The 21,861-nt window shown below is 39.1% G+C and overlaps 1 protein-coding gene across 25 annotated transcripts in view; it reads right to left on the bottom strand.

Annotated features, from left to right (window-relative positions):
• The window catches only part of RBFOX1 (RNA binding fox-1 homolog 1), a 1,748,893-nt gene that overhangs the window by 814,164 nt on the left and 912,868 nt on the right, over positions 1 to 21,861 (bottom strand). The gene's annotated exons all lie outside the window — the stretch shown is intronic.

Raw genomic sequence — 21,861 nt, 5'->3', positions numbered from 1 at the left:
GAATACTTGAATGTGTGCAGAGGGAGAGAAGTGAACAACATTGCACTTTATCAGGATTGTAAACAAGTGGAAATGCAATTGTCTTGGAGAATAAAATCTATTTAAAATTGGCACCACAAAAAAAAAAGAAATTGAACATTGGTCTCAGATTGGGGTTGGACAGAAGAGAAAAGAGAGGATGTGAAATGAAGAACAGAAAATGCAATTCAAATTAATTTAATTCAGTTCAGCCAATATTTATTATTTCCTAGGTGCTAACAGGAATAACATTAAGTGTCTCTATAGAATTTAAGGATCCTACTGCTCCTGATGAGTCAGGCACCTGAAGACAAAACAATCAAATTAGGCTTCTAGTCTCATGGTGGTATACAGAGAGGTTCATATTACTTCTGTTCTTAAGAGGACAGTTATCAAACTTATGGATGCCTTGTGATTATGTTTCCAACTAGAGGAAGAAAAGCTGTAACAAAAAGTTGGGGTTTGGAAGAAAGCCCTATAATGGGGGTGGTGGTTCACCATCTCCTTTTTGGCTCCTAGAGTGGCCTCCATGCCCTCAAGATTCGAAACAATGAATACAAGGAAATATGTATGCCTTAGTCAACTGCAGGAAACTAATTTTGTAAAGCCATATTTGTGACATGGTAAGAACTTAAGTGCTTGTTGACTTTTCTCATTTGATTTCAAGTCTTTTCATATCACATTAAGGCAGGCAAGATCCATATTATTACAGTGAACATTATTACGTGAAATTGAATATAGCACAAGTCTGATCACATCACTCAAAAGATAACAGTAAAAGGTAAAACATGTTTGTCAGCCTTCAGTTGTTTTTCAGTCACTTTCAACTCTTCATGATACCATGTGAAGTTTTCTTGGCAAAGATACTTGAGTGGCTGGCCATTTCGTTCTTCACCTCATCTTACAGATGAGGAAACTGAGGCAAACCGGGTTAAGTGACTTGTCCAGGGTCATAGAGCTAGTAAGTGTATGAGATCAGATTTGAGCTCACAAAGATGAATCTTCCTGATTTCAAGCCCAGTGCTCTATCCACTGTACCACCTAGCAGTCGTCTGATAGATTATAGCTAACCCATAATATGCACTTTTTTCCCCTTATCTCTCATATAGTTTTGCTATTCCGGTGTTTGGGTCACAACTATAAGTCTGGGAGTTAGTGTCATTCATCTCTGTGTTGGGGCAGTTCCTAAAAAAGTTACTCTGCTAATCATGCAGGAGGAAGTTGTGATAGTATTATTCATGTCATGCAGTGGTTTTTCCACCAGATAAGCCATTCAACTCTGGACAGAACAAGGCAGTTGAACTTTTCCTTTTTTCTCCCCCCATGATCTGGCTTTAAAATATTTCTAAGTAGATGTTAATTAAGTGCATTCTACAGCACAGGTTTAACACTTTCATCATATCCTGCAAAACTGATTTTAAGAAAGGGAAGTATAAATAGTTTGGGCACAGATGAAGTATGACAGAGTGGAAGGCCACAGCTGTCCTTTTGTCAGCCTAGAACATTCTGTAATATATTTCAATAGAAAGTAGAATTTAATTCAATAGCATATGCTTGGGATTGTTTCCAACACCTCTGATAGCTTATAGTGATAGAATAACTCAACCATATTTAAATAAGGTAAACATCTGCAAATCCACATATTAAGCATCTTTCTAAAGATATATAGACTTTAAGATTTTGCCACTGCCAATTTATACTTATGTTTAATTATTATTTTAATGATGTATTTTTAACAGATTATATTTCTATGTTGGTGTGATTAATGTGGGCTCTTTTTATCTGTGGTCGAGGGAGTCTACCTGGGATTTATAAACCAACAGGCTAATCTGGGCACTGACAGATCATTTTCTACACCAGGGAACTCTACAAACATTCCCTTCAAACCAGACTAAACTAGTTCAATACACTCAACAGCTTCATGATTTGTTTGTTTTTCTCTCTTTTTCCCCCTAGAAACACAACCAAGACTGTGTAGTTTTAGTTGCCTATACCCAGAGAAAAAAAATAATTGGATGCACTCTGCACATTCCAGAGAAACCACCTAAGATAGGGCATACCTGCAGAGAAACAAACATGACTTGGCAAAGGCTGTGCAGGACCCAAAAGGTAACAAATCATTTTTCAAGTTCCCCCCCAGATCCCTGAATAATATTAAGTAAGTCATTTAACCTACCCTGCCCATTAGCTATCATCCAAAATCTCTCTTCCTCTTTTTGGTTAAACTCCTTGAAAAAATTGCCTCTTGGGGGTTGGCTAGGCGGTGCAGTGAATAAATAGAGCACCAGCCCTGGAGTCAGGAGGACCTGAGTTCAAATCCAACCTCAGACACTTAACACAAAAACTAGCCATGTGACCTTGGGCAAGTCACTTAATCCCAATTGCCCTCCAAAAAGCAAAAAAAAAAGAGAGAGAGAATTGCCTCTATATCTTTTCCTCTTACTCTCTATCAATCATTTCACAAATATTCATTAAGTACTTATTGGCAAATATTCATTAAGTACTTATTGATAAATATTCATTAAGTACTTACTATGTTCAAGGAACTGTGCTAGGGGCTGGGGATACAAAAAAGCAAAAGACAGTCCCTGCCTTCAAGAAGATTACAATCTGTGGAGACAGCATGCAAACAAATATATACAAAGCAAGCTAGATACAGGATAAATAGGAAATAATCAACAGAAAGAAGGCATTAGAATTAAGAAGGGTTGGAGAAGACTCTCTCCAGAAGGCAAGATTTTAGTTGACATTTAAAGGAAACCTGGGAGGTCAGCAGATAGAGAGCAGGGAGAGCATTCCAGGCATGGGGGCAGCCAGAGAAAATGCATGGAGCCTAGAAATGGAATGTCTTGTTTGTGGAAAAGCCAGGAGGTCAGTTTCCCTATATGGAAGAGAACATGATGGGGAGTAAGGTGTAGAAAGACTGGAAAGGTAGGGGGGAGTGAGGCAATGAAGGGCTCTGTATACCAAACAGATCATTTTGTATTTGGTCCTGGAGGCAAATGGGGAGACACTGGAGTTCATGAAGTAGAAGGGTAGGGTGACATGATCAGACCTGTGCTTTAGGAAAATCACTGCAGTGACTGAATGGAGGATACACTGGAGTGGGGAGAGACTTGGGGCAGGCAGACTCTCCAGGAGGCTCTTGTTATAATATTGATGTGAGGTGATGAGGGCCTGAACCAAAATGGTGGGAGAAGGGAGAGTATTTGAGAGAAGTTGGTAAAATGGACAGTGTTTGGAAAGAAATTAGATATTGTTTTGTGGGGGCAAGAGAGAATGAGGAGCCCAAGATGACTCCTGGACTGGGAGCCTAGGAGACAGGGAGAATGGCACTGCCCTCTACATATACCTCTACAGTAACAGGGAAGGTAGGAAGGACTAACAGGGAAGGTGGGGGAAGAGCAGAGGGTTTAGGGGAAATACGAGGTTTGGACATATTGAGTTTAAGATATCTACTGGACACCCAATTCAAGACGTCAGAAAGGAAGTTTGATAAAAGAGACTGGAGGTCAGGAGAGAGCAGGATAAGTAGAATTATCAGCACAGAGATAATCCTCTGCATTCTGGTTTCTAGTCTTCCCTCTCCACAGCTATTAATGATCCTTTTAGCTTTTGTTTTGTTTTTCAAAAATCTAATGGTCTTTTCTCAATACCTCATGCTTCTTGACTTCTAGACTCTCCAAAGCATTTGACACTACGGATTACCTTTTCTCCTCGGAAATGTCTAGGATTTTATAATACTGTTCTTTCTTGGTTTTCCTACTACCTGTCTCAGCAATATTTCTAAGTCTCCTTTGCTGTTTATTCGCATCTTGTCTACTAACTGTGGGTGTCCCATAAAACTCTCTGTCTCTCTCTGTCTCTCTGTCTCTGTCTCTCTCTGTCTCTCTCTCTCTCTGTCTGTCTCTCTCTCTCTCTCCCTTTCCCTCTCCCTCTCTTATAGACTCTTTTCTCTCCATACTTTCTCACTTGGTGATCTCATCAGCTCCCCTGGGTTCAAATATCACCTATATACAGATACTTCCCAGATTTCAACATCCACATGTTTTCCTCAGGAACTCCATACAAATATCAGCTTCCTTTTCAACACCTTTAACAGGATGTCCAATAGGCATCTCAAACTCAACAGAAAGAAGGAAGGAAGGAAGGAAGGAAGGAAGGAAGGAAGGAAGAATTGAGAGAAAGAAAGAAAGAAAGAAAGAAAGAAAGAAAGAAAGAAAGAAAGAAGGAAAGAAAGAAAGAAAGAAAGAAAAAAGAAAGAAAAAGAAAGAAAGAAAGAAAGAAAGAAAGAAAGAAAGAAAGAAAGAAAGAAAGAAAGAAAGAAAGAAAGAAAGAAAAAGAAAGAAAGAAAGAAAGATTGGACTACAATAGGTCCCTGCCCAAGCTCCACTTAAGGGCTCTATTTTGGGCTCTCCTGGCTTAGAGTGAATTTCTTCCCCTCCCAGCTTGATTTTTTCCTTTTTTTTTTTTTTTCCAATTAAAGGAGCTATCCCTTGACTCATTTCTTAAAGCGGCCTATTCACTGAATGGGCATTACCTCACTTTAAGTGAGTACCTAAAAAGGCCTTATTCTAAAAGGGTTAGGGTCTCCCACTGTATCCTGGGACATCTCCAGTCATCCTGATGAATATCTGGCCACCGAACCTAGATAGTTCTGGAGGAGAAAGTGAGCCTGGTGACCTTGCACAGACCTACCTCACTAAAATCAAAGTCAACTGCAAGTCATGTCATCATTTCCATGATGTCATGATCCTCTTTGAATACAAAGGACAAATATAACAAGGAACTCAGCATGTCCAAAACAGAACTGATTATCTTTCCTTCAAATCCTCCCCTCTTTCTAACTTCTTTGTGAATGAAGCATCCATAAATGAAGTATTAATTAAGCACTTACTATGGCTATAGCACAGGGCTAAGTGCTGGGGCTACAAATAGAAAAGTAAGAATGTCACTGCTGTCAAGGAGCTCATATTCTAATGGGGGAGGCAAATATGGAAAGTTCCAGCTAAAAATTAGATGTAATAGTCCTGTGGTCATTAGAGTGCAGTAGCAAAGCAGATAATAATGACTAAATCAGATCAGTTCCTTATGTTGATTCATTTGACGATGCCTGACAACCTTTTCTGAGTCTTCAGTAGCTGAGGCTGTGGGAGCAGTGCCAGGTTGCATCTCCAATGGCGATACTTCCCAGAATGATGGCTATGGTCATTGGAATGGAAGCACTTCAGTTCCCAAGGGTCTCGGGTCTCAGGGCCCTGGGCTGTAACCACAGGGTTCCAGGGAAAATGGTAGTCAAGGTAGTGCTGGTGGTTTCACTTGCCTGGAATATTCTGCCTCCTGTCTCTTTGAAAGGACGGGAGAGGAGGGTTGTTTCCTGCTTTTGAATCAGGAAAACCTAGATTCAAATGTAGTTCTAAATTCTACACCAGACACATAACAGGCACTTGATAAATTCTGGATAACAGACTGACTGAAAAGCTGTGTAAACCTAGGTAAGTCATTTAACTCATCGGGATCCCAGGCAACTGTCTAAAACAATTAAATGCTCATCTATTTCGTGAAATGCAGGGTAGTTTTCAACCTATGACCCTGAAAAGGTCTTGCTGACTTGCTAAAAAGGACTGCTGAAATCCCAGGTTTGGACCAAAAAATCAGAATCAAACCAAAGCAAAACAAGTCCCTGGGAAGGAGGCCTAGAAGAATAAGAAAGTCTAAAGTCTTTATTATGTTTAAAGAAATTGATCAATTTTATTTTTTTTTTACAATAACCAGACAAATAATGTTTCCTGTAAGAGGTCCTGCTTAACAGAAGAGAATTCTTTAAAATAAGTACAACTAAGTTCTAGCCTTAGGGACTTTTGCACCATTCTTTTGCAAATAAAGGCTTCTAAAGAGCTTGAAAACATTTTGTTCTTTTAAGTAGGTAAACATTCTCCTTCAATTATTGACAATATTGTTCTCACTATTAACAAATCTAACCAAAAACATTTTTTTGAATTGTTTTAGCTAATCCAAAGGTGAATTTCAGTCAATCTCCAAACCATTACTGCCCATTCTTAATTAGTAAACATTAATATAATGAGTTTTTGTTAGGGCAAAAATAGCATAATAGCTAAATTTATCAACCTGATATATTATCAAGTAGCAGATACTTTAAATGAATTCCTAAAGATAACATCACAAGTGGTTTTGCTTGAATTTCCAGATAATTATCCAATCTCAACTTTTATTTTTTTCAGTACAAAGCAGTGCTCTGGAATTTGAGGCCCTTGGTTCACATAAATTACCTTCTATCCTTGGGCAAAACATTTAACTTCTATAAGCCTCAGTTTCATCCCCTTTAAAATGAAGAACTTTGGACTATATAGCTTCTGAGGTCCTTTCCAGATTCAATTCAATGAGCCAATAGAGGACAGAACTGTGAATTCTGCTACTCACAGCACCTGACCCACAGTATGCAATAGGAAACCAACCTACCTTCCTTCCTTCCTTCCTTCCTTCCTTCCTTCCTTCCTTCCTTCCTTCCTTCCTTCCTTCCTTCCTTCCTTCCTTCCTTCCTTCCTTCCTTCCTCCCTCCCTCCCTCCTTTCATCTCCCTTTCCCTCTTTCTCTTGTCTCTTTCTTCCTTTTTTCCCTTCTATCTGTACCATCGAACAAGTCTTTGGTTTAGAGGTTTTTCATACATAATATAAAGGTACTGAATTAAGATCCTTTCTAGATCTTGATCCCATGATATTCCAATTTTACCTTTATCTTGTCCATATTGACAAAGCACATGAACTTAAAAGTTTCATACACACATTAGCTACAAGTGTGACTTTGACCAAAATCACTTAACCTCTCTGGCAGCAGCTTCCTAATCTTTAAAATAGAGGAGAATTTAGACTGGGTGATCTCTACAGACTTTCCCAACTTGAAAATCGTATCTTTTCAAGTTGATGGTTTTTACTCCTGGTGCTTCTGAGTTCTGATGATAATAATAATGGCTAACATTTATATGGTGCTTACTATTGCCAGGCACTGTTATTCTTTATTATATTTACAGTTATTCATTATATTATATATTGTATATTATATTTAGAGTTATTCTGTCATTTGTCCTCACAAACATTCTGAGACGTAGGTGCTATTCTCATCCCCATTTTACAGATGAGGAAACTGAAGAAAAGAGAGGACAAGTGATTTTCCCCAAATCACATGGGTTTGAGGTAGGTCTTAATTCAGTCTTCCTGACTCCAGGCCTAGTGGTCTCTCCACTGCACCCACTACCCAGACACCTCTGATGATTTCAATCAGAACCTCAAGGGATCATCTATCACCTAAACAATGAACCATATGAAGTTTCTTATATGTAGGTCATTACTACAAAGTGGGGCATATAAACAACATAATTCTCTCTTTTTTCCTTTGGGTCACCTACAACTGTGTTTTCTTTGGAAAGTACAATATTCAAACATTCTCAACCATACAACATCATCAGCAGAACACTCGTGTTGAAAAGATGGGTTTTTATGTTGGGTAGCAGCTTGGGTTAATTGAAGATACTTAAGAGCTTCCCAAATAAAATCTAGCCTTCTAGTTTAATAATAATACAAATAACACACATATACATATATGTGCATATATACATACATATATATATATATATATATATATATAATGAAGCAGGCTGAGTAATACAAGGTCACAATGTTAGTAAGTGTCAAAAGTTTAGTTTGAACTCGGGTCTTCTAAACTCCAGGTCCAACACCTTATACACCATATCACCTGACTGTCTCCAAAACATTTTTTACTATGGACACCTCATTGTCCATTTCACTATTCCTGTACCAGATAAAGTAATTCATGTATTAATTCAGTGGAATGGTCAGTCACTCAACTGCCTGCTAAAATCTAGACAATGGGGGGCAGAGTCAAGATGGCAGAGTAGAAGCAGGACTTCCATGAGGCTCCAGCTTCCACCTTCCACAATCCATGTAAAAAGGCACCTCTGAACAAACTTTGGAGCTGAAGAACCCACAAAATGACACAGAGAAGCTAACCTCCTGCTAACCAGGCAGGCCGGCAGGAATCGGCCAGCAAAGTGCTCTGGGAGCTGAGCCCAGCTCCACACCAAGGCTTAATTTAGCCCCAGGGCAGGCCTGACCAGCAGCAGCCGGCCAGAGGAACTCCAGATCACCAGCAGCTGTGGCCATTTCCAAATTTATCAGCACATAGATGCAACAGGCAAAGTAAGAGATCAGTGCAGGGTGGACTCTGGGACCAGTAGTTGGGAGAGCATTGTCTTTTGCCCCCAGGGTGAGAAGCCACTGAGACACCTTGGCTCAGCCAGCACCACATTGCAGCTTCAGCTCCTGGTCTGCAGACTATAGGGGCACCAAGCAACCAGTCTGAGGGGTAATTGCTATTGCTTTAACCTGCTTGGATCTGGATTGCGGTCTAGTGTGAAGGTCCTGGGTGTGTGAACAGCTTGCCAGAGCGTGTGGAGAACCTAGAAATCATCCTCTAAGAAATTCTCAAGGAAAATTGCCTGATGTTTTAGAACCAGAAGGCAAAATAGAGGTTGAAAGAATCCACCAATCACCTCCTGAAAAAGATTCCCAAAAGAAAACTCCTAGGAATTTTATAGCCAGGTTCCAGAATTCCCAGATCAAGGAGAGAATATTACAAGCAGCCAGGAAGAAACAATTTGAATATTGTGGAAACACAATCAGGATAACCCAGCATCGGGCAGCTTCTACACTGAGGGATCGAAGGGCCTGGAATATGTTATTCTGGAGGGCAGAGGAGCTGGGATTAAAACCAAGAATCACCTACCCAGCAAAACTGAGTATCATCTTTCAGGGGAAAATATGGCTATTCAGTGGAATAGAGGACTTTCAAGTATTCCTGATGAAAAAACCAGAGCTGAAGAGAATATTTGACATTCAGATACAAGAAACAAGAGAAGCTTGAGAAGGTAAACAGGGAAAAGAAATCATAAGCCACTGATCAAAGTTGAACTATCTACATTCCTACATGAAAAAACAATAATTGTAACTGAAGAAACTTTTCTCAGTATGAAAATAGTTGAAGGGAATAGAAATATAGATATAGATATATAGAGATATAGATATATATCTACATATATATGTCTATATCGGAGGGTATACGGGCATATGATTACATATGTTAATGTGTGTATATATATATATATATATATGTTTACAGGCATACATAGATAGAGGGCACAGGACCAAGTTAATAGGAAGGGATGATTCTTAAAAGGTGAAATTAAGAGGTGAAAGAGGAATATAATGAGAGGAGATGGGGAGAGACAGAATAGGGTAAACTATCTCATATAGAAGAGGCAAGGGAACATGGTTACAATGGAGGGGAAGAATAGGAAGGCAAAAGGGAAAGGGTCAACCTTATTCTCATTGAATTTGACTCGGGGAGGGAATGACATACACACTAAATAGAGTATCTCACCCTACAGGAGAGTAGGGGCAGAGGGGACGAGAGGGGGAATGATGGAAGGGAGGGCAGGCTAGGGGGGAGTGAAGTTGGAATCATTCACTTTTGAAAAGTGATGGGAACAAAGTAGAGAATAGGACAAGTGGGTGGTGGGATAGGAGGGAGGGAAATATTGTCAGTCTTTTACAATATATTTTCTTATGTTAATGTTTTGCATTAGCTACACATGTACAACCTATACTGAAATGCTTATCTTCCTAGTAAAGGTGGGTGACAAGGGAGGAAGGGAATGAATCTGGAATTCAAAGTTTTAAGATCAAATATTTAAAATTATGTATATATACATATATACTATTATTAATATTTTTTACATGTAATTGGGAAATAAGATATATAGGCACTGGGGCATAGAGACCCACCATGCCCTATTGGAAATGTCTAAGGGGGTATGGCAGAAGATATGGGAGAGAGCAGATTGGAGGAGGAGATATCCTGTGAGACTGCTATTCTGGGGCGGTGGGTAGGGGGAAAACGGTGAGGAAAATTTGTAACTCAAAATCTGGTGGAAATGAATGATGTAAATGTGAAGTTAATAAGGCATTCGAAAAAAGAAAAAAAATGTAGACAATGGGCGTGTTTCATCCATTTAGCTGTTCTTCTAAAGAATGTTAGACTGATCTCTCCTGAATGGTCATGAATCTCATAATGTACTGGGGCTTGAGAGGACAAACACAGCAGCCTTCACAAACAAGAGTCTAAGTGTAGGGAATTCCATCTTGATGGGACATTGTGCTAGACATCTTGCAGGCATCTCTGGCCAGAATTTAGCTACTTGTTTTATGCCTAGATTAACATGAATAATTAAGGGGTCCTAGAATAGATTTTTTCTCTGTGGCTGCATTTACTAAGGAATCTTAAATTATATTAATGTAGAAAAGCAAAAATGATGAGATCAAAGTGATGACAGGAAGAATGCTAATCAAATGTAGGATCATAGATCATAAGAGGTAGAAGGAATTTTAGAAATGACCTAACCTTCATATTACAGACCAACAGAGAAGCCCAAGAATGTAGAGAAGATGAAGAATATAAAGACCCAAAGTCATAGTGTTAGTAGCAAAGACAGAATAAGAATTCATGACTATAACTCCTAAAACCAATGCTCTCTCCAATAACCATGCCATCTCTATTGTAGGATTCTGCCAGTAGCCTCTTTTTATAATGCCCAAAGTGGGGACAAAGATGCATTTGAAACTTTCATACATACAGCATCACTAGAAGGAAGTCATGAGTGCATATGACCTCTATATAATTCAACAATAATAGTTATTCTAACAACGTGATAATAAAAAAAAAATACCTTGCCTATCCCACAAATTCAGATGCTTCTAATGCAGAGGGCAATTACTTGACTCCAATTTAGGGCTAATATTTAGTTTGGCTTAATTTATTATTCAAAAGAGTATCCTTTCACAGCCTATCCTTTCACTGACTCCAACTTAACAAATTAATACAGTCATTCATCAAGTGTAAGAGGGCTAAAGTTTCCTGATTTCAAAGCAAATTTAAACTGAAGTTGCTCCTGAACTGAGCATTGTCTGGGCGAGTTCACCACATGTAGTTAGCTGACATTCTCTTGCCATTATCTGATTCTTAGCTCCGTGCCCTAAGGTATGCATTTCATTCCTGGGAAGCAGGCACATATTTATACATTTGCACAGATGTTATGATTGGTCTGTGGTAACCCAACGGCTATAAACATTTCAAAATGGACAGGAATATAGGCCCAATTTAAGGAGGATAGCTCCTAGAGATCCCCTAAAACAGACAAATCCATTAGTATTTGTTACAGACTGAACATGCCAATTTTTTTTTGTAAAGCTCCGACTTTTTCAGTTTTTGTTCTATTATTCAATTCAATTCAATAAGCATTTATTACACTAAGTACCTATTATGTCCCAGGAACAGTGTTAAATCATAGAGATAGAAAACAAAATATAATAATAAAGTCCCTCCCCTCAAGGAGCATATTTGCTCCTGGGGAAAATAACATGAATACAGATAAGTGAATACAAAATATGTATACAAAATAAATACAAATGATGATGCGTTCTGTATGCTTTTTCTGTTTAGGTCATATATGGAATATCATGTTCATTTCTGGTCATATATTAGGAAAGAATTGAGAGTGCAGTCAGGGGTTGGCAACTAGTATGATGAAGGACCTACAGTGTCTATATTATTGAGGATCCATTAAAGGAATTGGGGATATTTAGCCTGGAGAAGAGAAGACTTGGGGTGAAGGGGTAGTAGAAATATCTATTTAAAGTATATAAAAGGGTTATTAATTGGAAAATGGATTAGTCTTGTTTCACCTCTTCCAGAGAGCAGAACTGAGAAATATGAACAAATTTAGGTTTAGTAGAAGAAACCTCTTAATAATTAGAATTATCTTACAGTGAGTAAACTAGCTGCCTTGGTGAAATCATGGGTTCCCCCAATTTAAGATCTTTAAGCAAAGACTGGATGATCACTTTTTCTAGAGGGGATATTTGTTAAGATATAGACTGAGTCAGAAGATCACTGAGGGTCCTTCTAATTCTGAAGGTGCATGATTTTATAATATTCAGTCTTATAGGGATCTGATAGACGAAAGCTCATTCAACAGTGCCTAGTTTAGGGGAGTCATGGAAGGAAGCATGGCACAAGATAGCTGTAAATAAACTTACAAAGCATCTTATAAACAACCTATTTAGATAGAGGTCATTATGATAATGGCTTTTCATTTCTGGAGTATAAAATATAGTTTTAAAAAAGGCATAATAAAAGGGAACCTAGACAGGATCATAGGATTTAGAGCTGTAGTGTCACTAAACAGCTGTGTGAAATTGGACAATGAATCAGTCAATCAATAATTGTTTATTAAATACCTACTCTGTGATACCCATTGGGGATACAAGTACAAGCAATGGAATGAAGAGCAAAAATTCTAGAAGAAGAGAGAACAAGTATATACACAAATAAGAAACTACTCGACAACAACAAAAAAAGAAGTGAGTGCATTTGTTGTGTGAGGAATGGCATTCCATGGGTGAGGGATAGTGAGTATAATGGTGAAGGATCCAGTATCATGTGGGAGATAGAAGGTCAATTTGGCTGATGCACTGTAGAGTGGAAGAGGCAGATTAAGGTTCAAGTAACTTAATATAAAGAATTTTAGATATCAGAACTGGAAGTGTCCTTTGGGACATTTAGGCCAACACCTTCAATGTAGAGATAGAAAAATCAAGGATTAGAAAAGTGCTGTGGAAAAAAAAGTGCTGGGAGAGGCAACTGGGTGACAGTGAATAGAGCACCTGCCCTGGAGTCAGGAGGACGTCAGTTCAAATCCGACATCAGAAACTTGATACTTACTAGCTGTGTGACCTTGGGCAAGTCACTGAACCACAACTGCCCTGCTTTCTCCCCCTCCAAAAAGACTAGAGAGAGAGAGAGAGAGAAGTGCTGTGATTCACCCAAGGGCACACAGCTAGTAAGAGTCAGAAAGAAGACTCAGAGCCAGGTCTCTTGGTTTCTTTATCTATTAAAATGGGAATATGGACTAAAAAAATCTCTAAGGTGTCATCTGGAGCTAAGATCAATCTTTCCTCCCTTCCTTCCTTTCTTCATTCTTTCCTTCTCCCCCTCCCTTTTTTCCTTCTTTCCTTCCTTTTCCGACTCTCCCCTCTCCTTCTTCCTCTCCCCTCTTCCTCTCTCCCTCCTCTGCCTCCCTTTCCTTTTACCCTTTTTTCTTTCCTTTCTTTTTTCTTGGTGCCCTTAGAACCTATCATTGTCATAGCAGTAGATGCTCAATAAAAGCTTGTTGAGTTGACTATAAGGTCTGAGAAGTGGAAATGAGATTGTGGAACAGGATCCATATGATACTATTTGAAGCCCACAGGCCCTAAAGATCCTGGGCTGGAGGTAGCCCATTCAAGGCAGGAATCCCTTTGGGATCCCTCCTACTTACCCCTTGCTCATTTGGCAGATTGCTCCTTCCCTGGGAGAACCTCCCCTCAAAGGCTGGGAAGTTTAAATTGGGAATTCTAAGCTAATGGGAAGGGACTCTAAGTTTACCAAAACTTTTCAATGGAATACTGGCCATGACTGTAAGTGGGTAAACACACACAAGATAGTACAGGAAGTGCTTATTAAAAGTCACATTTGAGAGAAAACAAATGCTTCCTTCTTTCCTACAGAGGCAGCAGACATTTAATGTCTTTTCATTTTTAAAAGCCATCTGTTTGGAGTAGGGGCACTTTGATGATGCATTTTCATTTCTGGACCATAACTAGATACAACTCAGGAATATGCAGTAAGCCTTACTGCTCATTTCTAAACTGTTCTTACTGCCAGAAGCACTCTCTTTAAAACCAAAAGAATCATCAAATCATCAAATGTGGGAATGGTTTGGGGACTTGTGGAAATCACCTAGTTCAACTTCAGCATTTCACAGATGAGGAAACTGAGGCTTGGAGAGAGGATTTGACCTGCTTAAAATTCCTCCCTCTATCCCAAGGGAGCCTCTCTTTCTCAAAGGGAATTATTTCTTGCTAGGAGTTAACTGGTTAATTTAAACACAATGGTTTCCTTAGCAACCATCTCTAACCCAGAATCATATTTGCTTAGAGGTACAAAAATTTCAGCTAAATAGCAGCATACTTTTTAACAGCAGATAAATGGAACCTAATGAAATTTTAAAATATAAAATGGTTTAACACAGGACCATGAGTAAGAAATATGCAAATTTTCCAATGATGAAGATATCGTCACCTGTGGAAATGACATATAATGAAGCTTCTATTTGGAACTGGTCCAGTCTGAGTATTTCTGAATATGAAATTTCTGATAGAGAACATGATTACAAAGGAAAGGGGAAGACCTCTTTACTCCCAGGGTACCAGAAACTTCATTCATATCATACTGGGCCTAGAGATAAGGGTGCCTATCACTGACTCCCTTTAATTACCCACACCCTCCAGACACGGCTTATCAGACCCAACTGGCTGGTACCATCTATGAAGTTTTTGTCATTACTACCACCATTCCCAGTTTTCCTGGGTTCTCCTTATCCTGTGAGGGGAGAAGATAACTGTTTTTCCATTGCTCACTCCTGCCTTTTCTGTTCTCTGAAAGGATCATTGCACCCCTTTGGGGGATTTTCAAAGGAAATTTATTGCAAATTAATAAAGGCAGAAAATATGAGGGACATGGTTATAGTAAGGATCAAATGAGACAATATATGTAAGACACGCTGCAACTTTAAAATACTATATATATGTCAGTGATGATGGTGATGATGATAGCTACAACAACAGATAAAAGGAACTTAAACATCATAAACTGTAAGGTTCTTATAAGCTGATCCTAGTTCTTGACAGTAACGTCAGGGTTACATGGGGGTGGGGGGAGAAGAGAAGGGTTAGGGAAGGGAGAGTGGTGGAAGAGGGAGGAGGAGAGAAGGGGGAGTGGGTGGGGAAAGGGTGGGAGGGTCTATCCTTCTGAGATCTTATAACTAACTTCTTGTTTGCTCTTGGCTCTACCTCAGTCCTTTGAAATCTACATTTGCAACTATCGATTATGAATATGAGAGGATATATAGCACCTGAACAGTTATTTTCCTCCTGCCTCTTTTTGCCCTGCAACTTGGTCATTCTTCATTCTCTGCATATTTCACTCTGACTCATTGCTTGTGACCTGCCTGGCAAAGTCAGATAGCTATTTTGCTGCTGTTTTTGTTGTAAGGAAGGAAGTGATGGGTGGTGAGGGTACAATATCAAACAAATTTCTGTAGTATAAGAAGCAAAAGGCATCACCAAAGTATATTCTTTGAAAAAAATAAAATAAATTGAAAAATGTCTCTTTCTTTCTCTCTCTCATACACACACACACTCACTCACTCATACTCACATACACATACACACACACACACACCATTTCTTAATCCTTTCTACAATGTGGGAGAATGGGTGGTTCAGGTCTAGTCCCCAACAATCCAAAGATCTAAGAGGCAAACGGAGGAGTTTTAGGAGATAGTGAGAAAAAGATATTTCCATGTAGGACAGCTTGACATTATTTCTTCTGATTTCACTATATTAAATAGCCTTCTGTATGTGATCATAGTTAACAACAAGAACAAACCAGTCCCTCCCCCGCCCCCCCCCTTCATATGCCTTCTATTTCTCCTCCCTCCCTGTATCTCCCAGGATGGATTTGTAGCACCCATTCACAGAATGTCACTACTGATGAGCACGGGAGCACTGACTTGCCCTGTTTCTAACTCTGACAATGATGGCTTCTACATTCCTTAGGAAGTCATATGACTCCTGCTACCATATTTGTGCCAAACTTAGTGGGGGCACCAAATTGGCTTTGCCTCATGCAGCTCAGACCTCTTAAGCCAAGTGATCCACCAGTTTCAGGATCTGTAGCAGAAAATGCAGGTTATTAGCTACCACAACTAGCTCAGAACTATTGTTATAGCTACAACTTCCTCATAGATAATATTCCTAATTCAATTTCAAGTTTAGATAAATAGGAACTCTTTGAATACTTTTCTGTTTCCTCATTGTCTGTATCAAAGAAAACAGGGACCATGAAAGCAGCAGAACATTTTGCAGTGCAAGGGGTAAGGCAATGGGATAGGGACAATTATAGAAAGGGGGAGAAATGTACCTCTCAGTCTTTCCTATACCTTTTTGGATAAGTTTGACTAAATGTGAGTGTGTGTGTGTGTGTGTGTGTGTGTGTGTGTGTGTGTGTGTGTGTTGGGTGGAGAGGGTGAGGAATCAGATTCCTTATATATAAATTAAGAGGTAAGAAAGGCACTTTTCTACTAGTATATAAGTCTTTTCCCCATAATAATACCTAAAGCAGCTTTCTTAATGTAGGTCAGGATGAAAAGAGATTTAACTTTTAATGTTTGAATTAAAGCAGCATGAGCAGGTTCTTTGAATACAATAAAAAAGCTACAGGACATCCCCTGAAACAATCATTTCTAACTATTTCCCCCCTGCATTTCATAAATAATAAATGTGTTAAAAAATAACCCAGTAGTCACACATTCTCTAATATACTAGTTATGCAAGCTGGATATAACTCTAAGAATCTCTAAATGTGAGAAAAATTGAATTTGGTGGGTCTTTTTTAGCTAAAAATTAAATTTTCCTGGCATCATGCAGACCTTTTCCCTCACAGCTATAGTCATAACTGGATTTTTTAAGCCTTCTGAAAACATTGGGGTTTGCAATAAAGCAAAACACTGTGTCAAAAACTGCTTAGAATACAAAATGCCAAGCTTCTAATGTAGCATCATAGGGCTGAGGCTCATTCAGATGAGCTAAAAGTCTTTCTTTACCAGAGTAATGTTTAAAACAGTGATTTGCATGCTAAAGGAATGATCCCACTTACATTCTCATTACAAATTGAGTGCCAGTTAATTTTCACTCTTGGTTACCAGATAGCAGCCTCCCCTCAGTGCTCAGCCACCTTCCCTACCTCTACCCACTCTTAAAGTATCCATTTTGTACCACCTTTGGGTTCTCAACCACAGTGAAAGTGCCTCCCACAGTTAGGCATCAGACAACTGTGAGAACAAGCTCAGTTTTAAACACTTGCATTTGTTTGCTTCTTACTTAACAGTGTCCAAGAGCACGGATACATTTAATAAAGTATTAAAGAGTGGCAATGTGGTCTACAGAGAAGGAAATGGCAAACCACTCCAGTATCTTTGCCAAGAAAACCCCAAATGAGGTCACAAAGAGTTAGGAAGGACTGAAACGAATGAACAACAACAAAAATGTGGTCTAGTGAATAAAACACTAAGCTGGAAATGGAGAGAGAGTTCCCAGTTCCATCGCTAAACTGATACCTATTCTACTTGGAACCAATTAACTTGCCAAAGCACCAGTGAACAGAGAAACATGTATGTGTCTGTCTGTCTCAGTAACAAATGTGGACAGCATCCCTATTCACTGACAGGGGATGGGCTGGAGTAGGGCAATTCTTGACACCACACAAAGCAACAAAGGCTTTTTTTTCTAGTCTATACTCTAGACTCTACTCACCTAAATTCTGAGGGTTGTCCTGCCCCCTCACTGCTCTTCCTTTTTCTGCCTATGAAGTAGTAGGAAAAACTGAAAGAAATTACTCCCCTCTTCAATAACCCCCAGTGTGCCCCTCTAGGATCAAATATAGAATGCTTTGCAAACTAGACCCTGCCTATCTTTCCAGTCTTCTTAGTCCTTGTCATTGTCATTCAGTTGTTTCAGCTGTGTCCTACTCTTCGTGACCCCATACTGTGTTTTCTTGGCAAAGATACTGGGGCATCTTGCCATTTCCTTCTTGAGCTCATTTTAAAGATAAAGAAACTGAGGTAAACAGGGATAAGTGACTTGGTTAGGGTGACAACTAGTTAGTATCTTAGGCCAGATTTTAATTTTGGAAGAAGAATGAGTCTTCCAGGCCCAGCACTCTATTTACTTTGCTGCCCTTTTTGTCTATTAAACAGTAGGAAAAACTAATCAATCACTTCCCTACTCATAGACTTCAGTATGCTTTACCACCTCCAGGACCAAATATAAAATGCTTCATAAACTAGCCTCCACCTACCTTTCCAGTCTTCTTACACCTTACTCCCCACTATGTACTCTTCCATCTAGTGACACAAGACTCCTGGCTATTACAGGAAAAAGAAATTCTACTTCCTGGCTCTGGAAATTTTCTCTGGTTTTCCCCTAAGAATTTCCCCTGGAATGCTCTCTCTCTTCAACTCTGACCACTAATTTCCCCAGTTTCTTTTGCTGTTGTTGCTGGCTTCTTGTAAGTCCCAATTACAATCCCATCTTTTATAGGAAGCATTTCCCAATCCCTCTAAATTCTAGTCCTTTCACTCAGTTAATTATTTTCTATTTATCCTGTATCTAGTTTGCTGTGTATATGTTTGTTTGCATCTTGTCTTTCCCATTAGACTCTAAGTTCCTTGAGTTCAAGAGCTTTCTTTTGTCTTTTTTTTTATCCCTAATATTTAGCACAGTGCCTGGCACATTATCAGTACTTTATAAATGTGTATTGAATGAATGAATGAATGAATGGGCCAATGGGTGCCTGTTGCTATCTTAGAAATTTCTCAGTTCTTTTTTTTTTTTAAAGCAATCAGGGTTAAGTAACTTGCTCAAGGTTACACGGCCAGTTATTTCTGGGTTTGGTGCTAAGTATCTGAGCCCAGATTTGATCCCCAGGTCATCCCGACACTGGAGCCGGTGCTCTTACTCACTGGGCCACCTGGCTGCCCCAATTTCTCAGTTCTTTATAGTCATACTGTGAAGTTATTTTTATTGATCAATAAGCATTTATGGTCATGTATATCATCCCATAATACCATAAAGACAACCCAAGAAATAAAGTACACATAAGTCTAGACAATGTGATAGCACAGATAAAAAAAATACAATGAAACAACAGAATGTACTGTTAGAATCTACTCCTGGTGGAACCTATTGGTCATCTATATCACTTACAGTGTGAACCTTACACTGTGAAGTTCTAAACTTAGGGTCCATGAACTTTATTTATTTTCTTTTTAATTTTTAAAAATTTTCAGTTCCAAATTCTCTTCTGCCTTCCACCCCAGCCCCTGACCACTGATAAGACAAGAAATATAATACCTATTATATATATGAAGACATGCAAAACATTTTCACATTAGCCATGTTGTGAAGAAAAAAACAGTAAGAAAAAGAAAGTGAAAGAAAGTATCTTTTAATTTGCATTCAATGTTCAAAATTTCTCTCTGGAGGTGAATAGCATATTTCATGAACCCTTTCAAATTGTCCTGGGTCCTTGTCTTGATTAGAGTATCTGAGTCTTGCACAGTTGATCACTGTTAACAATGTTGTTGTGAGTGTATACAATGTTCTCCTAGTTCTGTTTACTTCATTTTGCATCAGTTCATTTAAGTCTTCTCAGGTTTTTCTGAAACCATTCCCTTTCTCATTTCTTACAGCACAGTAGTATTCCACCACAAATACATACCACAATTTGTTCAGTCATTCTCCAACTAATGAACATCTCCTTAATTTCCAATTCATTGCCACCACAAAAAAGCTGCTATAGCACATAAAATATATAAATATTTTTGTTTATAAGTGTATGTTTGCTTTTTTCTTTGATTTCGTTTGGGTACAAAACCTATTAGCAGTTTTACTATGTCAAAAAGTATGGACAGGTTTTTTTTTAGCCCTTTGGGTGTAATTTCAAATTGTTTTCCACAATGGTTGGACCAATTCATAGGTCCACCAATAATGGACTTGTGTACCAATTCTTCCATATTCCCTCCAATATTTGTCATTTTCTTTTTCTGTCATCTTTGCCAATCTAATGGGCATGAGGTGGTACCTTGAAGTTGTTTTAAAAAATATTGATAACAGTATTTTGATAAAATTTATTCTCTTGATAATCCTTTTATTTTGTGCATTTAAACACACGATTTTGAGAGGTGGTCTACAAGTTTCACCAGACTATCAAATGGGTCCATAATGCATGCCCCACCCCAAAAAGAAAGAAGAATCCCTGCCTCAGGTTTGTCTTCCCCCAAATAAGAGTAGATGCTAAAGACTGATGGAACAATTTGAGACATTTAATTAAGAGGTACTACTAAGTGCATGGTAGTCAGAGGAAACACAGTTAGTAATGTCACAGAAACAGAAATTATCATAGAGGGTGCAAGGGACAGTGAAGTAATCCTGTTGACCAGGACAGAGAAAGAAAATTTGTCCCAGATTTTGGTTCATTCTATGATTAAAGAAACTGAGCATTTTGCAAACTATGAAAAAGAGTTGGGGAAGCCAGACACCTGGATTCTGTAGTCTTCCAAAGCCAAATATTTTCTAGCACCCTTCTAAGTCACTGCTTTTGTTTTAGATGTCTTTATGATGGAGGTATGGGCTCTGGGAGCCCCCTCCAGATCTCCTTGAGTCCTTGAGGTACAAGCTCTGGGAACTTCCCTTGGACTCTTGATTAAATTGTCTCATTTGATGAGGCATTTTCATGAGGCCATAAGCCTTACATTGTGCTTGAGCCCAAGCCTCTGTTACTAGACTTCCCACCCTCTGTTACTAGACTTCCCACCCTTGAGCCTATTAAAGTGTGGATCCACCCTTGAACTGTCCTAGCCCACCATTGTTTGTGGTCTCCAGGTAGCCTCCAGTGACTTCCCACCCTTAATCACTCATTGACCTCATTAACTTCTTCTGAAGACCCTCTCCAAACTCCTCTTCTAGACCACCCATAGATTCCTCCTACAACCTTTCTGTATATATGACTCCATCTTGCCTCCATGTTGTATGAGAGCACCACAGCATTTTCTAGCACAGACTTGCTCTGTGTCCAATAGAAGCCCACTTGGCCAATACAAGCCTTACAGATGCCAAGGCTCCTTAAGAGTATACCCAACATGGTGAACTTTCAATAAACTTTACTTTTCTTTGGCTGAGAGAAGACTTGAGTTGAATTCATTTGGCAGGACCTGGCATTTTGTTATTTTGGGGTCTTAAGCACCCTAACCCTACCCTCTTCATTTTTTGGTTCCCAGGTGGGGGCTAGCTGGATAATAGAGGGCTAAAGATTTGGGCAGAGCCACAAAGAAAGGCCTATAGTCTCAGGCAAATGGCCTCATAGAATGGGAAGATTCAATCAGAGTTCAAGGGGGTTCCCAGAGCCTGTACCTCATCAAGAGGGAGATATCCCAGGCATAGGAAATAGTCATAGAGACTTAACACATTCCAGTTTCAAGCTGAGGACTGAAATTGTCTCCTCCTTCTTTCCCTATCAACTACTGGCATGTACAAAGTCTGAGGCTAAATCTGGTATAAACTATTATTTCTTTTTTTTTTTTCAACAAGAGAGTAAAGTAGTTATAGTCTTTAAAAAGATTTAATTATTAGGGATCTGGGAACAATTGGTTTGAAGAGTCAAATTCTTTGACAGAGAGAGAGATTCAGACTTTTCGGTGTTTAGCTAATCAGACAATCAAGTGTGAATTGGAAAGATACATAATGAATTAGAAGATACTTTAAAAAGTAGAACAAGAGAGGGCCAGAAGGGACCAAGGACTGGGAGGACCAATCATTCCATAACAAAGAGCAGAATGCTCGGGAGAAGACGTGTATATAGGAAGGGGGGGGGGAGACAGAGAGAGAGACAGACAGAGAGAGAGACAGACAGAGAGACAGACAGAGAGAGAGAGAGAGACAGAGAGAGAGAGACAGAGACAGAGAGAGAGAGAGAGAGACAGAGAGAGACAGAGAGAGACAGAGAGAGACAGAGAGAGAGAGACAGAGACAGAGAG

The sequence above is a fragment of the Petaurus breviceps genome, unplaced genomic scaffold (assembly GCF_028583685.1).
Source record: "Petaurus breviceps papuanus isolate PSGF00001 unplaced genomic scaffold, PetGlider_PUasm1.0 118, whole genome shotgun sequence".
NCBI classification, from domain to species: Eukaryota; Metazoa; Chordata; class Mammalia; order Diprotodontia; family Petauridae; genus Petaurus; species Petaurus breviceps.
This window is presented reverse-complemented; position numbering and strand designations above follow the sequence as displayed.